Source organism: Mustela lutreola, chromosome 7 (assembly GCF_030435805.1).
Source record: "Mustela lutreola isolate mMusLut2 chromosome 7, mMusLut2.pri, whole genome shotgun sequence".
NCBI lineage: Eukaryota > Metazoa > Chordata > Mammalia > Carnivora > Mustelidae > Mustela > Mustela lutreola.
The window spans coordinates 130,138,377-130,141,191 of NC_081296.1; the positions used below are offsets into that span (position 1 = coordinate 130,138,377).

The 2,815-nt window shown below is 35.5% G+C and overlaps 1 non-coding gene across 1 annotated transcript; it reads left to right on the plus strand.

Annotated features, from left to right (window-relative positions):
• Nucleotides 1-2,221: 2,221 nt before the first annotated feature.
• On the plus strand, nucleotides 2,222-2,328 carry LOC131837418 (U6 spliceosomal RNA). Its single transcript, XR_009356030.1, has one exon. It is a non-coding gene; the product is annotated as a U6 spliceosomal RNA (small nuclear RNA).
• The last annotated feature ends 487 nt before the right edge of the window (nucleotides 2,329-2,815 follow it).

The following is a 2,815-nucleotide window of genomic DNA, read 5'->3' on the forward strand; positions in this document are numbered from 1 at the left end:
CTCTTAATCTCACAAAACAAACTGAGGGTTGTCGGGGGGAGGGGGTTGGGGAGAAGGGGGTGGGATTATGGACATTGGGGAGGGTATGTGATTTGGTGAGTGCTGTGAAGTGTGTAAACCTGGGGATTCACAGACCTGGGGATAAAAATATATGTATATAAAAAATATATGTTTATAAAAAAAAAAAATAAATAAATAAAAAAAATAAAAAAAAAAAAAAAGAGATTTTTTAAATCAGAGTTAAAGAATTCAGAACTCAATTTTTGGTGGGTAAATTTTGATAAATATCTTTGGGGGGAAATTTGGTAGAATTAAGAGCATTTCAACCTTTATATAAAATGGTCTGATGTGATTTCCTTTCCGAGTTATTATAAATTTATCTTTAGAAACCAAGTCTATCTTTCCAGGAGACCTTCAATTCATTTGTCACCCTCTCCCATGTTCCTTGGCTTCATTTCTTACTTGTCTCAATATTATACCTAAAATGTATTGAGATTTAATTTCAGGCAGATAATCTTCTAAGTGACTGGCTGTTGACCCTAAGACAGCTATCATTATCATTCTTTTACCAATAAGGAGTGTGATTTCTGAGAGGCAAAGCAATTTCTTTAAGTCTCAAAGTTAAACAGTGAACCTGATATTCAAGATCAGGTATACCTGTTTCCAAAGTCTAGGCATTCACTGCTCTATAACCCTATCTGCTAAAGTTTTCAGTCTTATTTTAACATGTTATTTGCATAAAATCTGAGAACTGAGAACTCTCAACTTGTACACCTTCACATGCTTTAAACTACATGTTCAGTTTTCTAAATTAATGAAATCCCTTGTCTTTCACTAGTTTATTTTATACAATCTTCAATCCTAGCATCATTTGGCTCTTCTTAAGTATTACAAGACTGTATCACATAAACCTCATAAACTAATTTCCCTTGTTACCCACAGGTTTTGGTGAAACCATTTGTCAGTTCCAGCTCAGCTGCCCAGCTCTGCTGCAGATAGTTGAGGTCCAGGCTCTTTGGGTCCAGAGCAAATCAATCACAGATAGAGAAGGTACAACCTCCCAGGCCAGTGTAAGGGCAGTTTACTGTTACCTTGAAGCTCAGTCTCAGAGAAGCTGTCTGCTCATGAGACCTATTACCCAACTGTCTGAGTGAAGATTCTCTACACTCACCTATGAGGTGATTACTATTTCTAGCCCCCATTTTCCATGTGAAGATATTCAGGCTTTGGAAAGTCATGCAGCTAATTTAGTAGACTCACTTAGGTGGTACATGGCAGAGCTCAGAGTCCAGATCAATTGTTTATGACTTCAAATAAATTGCAAAGAGCTCCATAGACTGCAGAAGGCATGTTAAAACAGGGAGCAATCCAAGATCCAGAGAACATATGAGGGAGCCTGAGGCAGTAATCGTGCTCCCCCAGGACAGAGCACCAAGCCTATAAAGAGGGACGGATAATCAAAAAATAAACTTCTGCCCACATCTGAGAAATTGCACACTCTTACATTGACTATCTGCATGGCTCATATATTGCTTATATTTACCTTAATGCAGTGACTCATTACAGCCCTCTTATGGTTAAATTGCAATAGAGGATTGTAAGGATAATAATGATATTATTAATTATTCATGTGGAAAATGAAAAGGCTGAGTTGAATCCAATTAAATATGGAAACAAATGATTTCAAAAACGTGTGGAACTGTCTTTTTAAAACTTAAAATCCAAGCGGCATTTGCCTGTGCCATTACATATATGAGTTTCTATTTGTTTATTTATAAAATAGCTATTCATGTGAAATCTACATCCTGTGGAGTGACGGCAGGTGCCTAATTGCTTGCCCGTAAGCAAACCATTACTGCAACTATAACTCTATTACACTATGCAGAGAAAATGCCATGAGTAGAAATAGCTTTTAAGTAAAGTTTTACACCTATTTTGTAACCGATTCCCCCTCCATTTTAAATTAATTTCTTTGAATGCTGCTTTTTTTTATCAAAGGGCCAGGAGATATTGGAAAGTCCAGTTACTGTACTGTACTTATCATGCCTGGTGAAAAGTCAAAAGAAAGGAAACCCTCTTTGCATCTCCCATTTTTCACATGTGGGAAAACAGAACAAGCTTATTAATACACAAGCAGATTGAGAGCATGAATCAAGCATATGTCAATTATTAGGTGATGCTTGGGGTGGTAATATAGTGTTTTTTGAAGTATCTACATCCTGTGCTCACTTCAGCAGCATGTATACTAAAATCGGAAGGATACAGAGTAGATTAACATGGCCCGTGGGCAAGGATGACATGCAAATTCGTGAAATATCTATATCCTTTCGGTGCTTAACTCATCATATCCTTTTTCTGCTCAAAATAGTAAACTGCTATCACTTCCTTGGGTTCGCTTGTCAAGTATTCAGGTTCGAGTCTTTTTCTCTGTGTTGGTATCAGAGGTCAACAATCACTTTTTGGTAATCATCTGAAGTAGATTATATATATTTAATCTTTCTTAAATATATATAAATATATATACATTTCTAAATTTCTATTTATTTCTAAAGAATAAATATGATATTTCTTTTCATAATGTATTTTATATCTATATTTCATATATATATTTCTGTTTCTTTTCTTGAGTCTCTAAATTGATGGCAATAAAAATAAAGAGGGAGAAAAGAGGAAGAGGCACTAGGAAGAAGTGAGTGTCTCAAATCGTCTATGTTTTTATTTCCTAAGGAATCCACAGTCACGACCTCCTACCCAAGGATTCATAAAGTGCTTCTTTACTTGTCTATTTAACTATTTTTCTATTTATTTGTTTGTC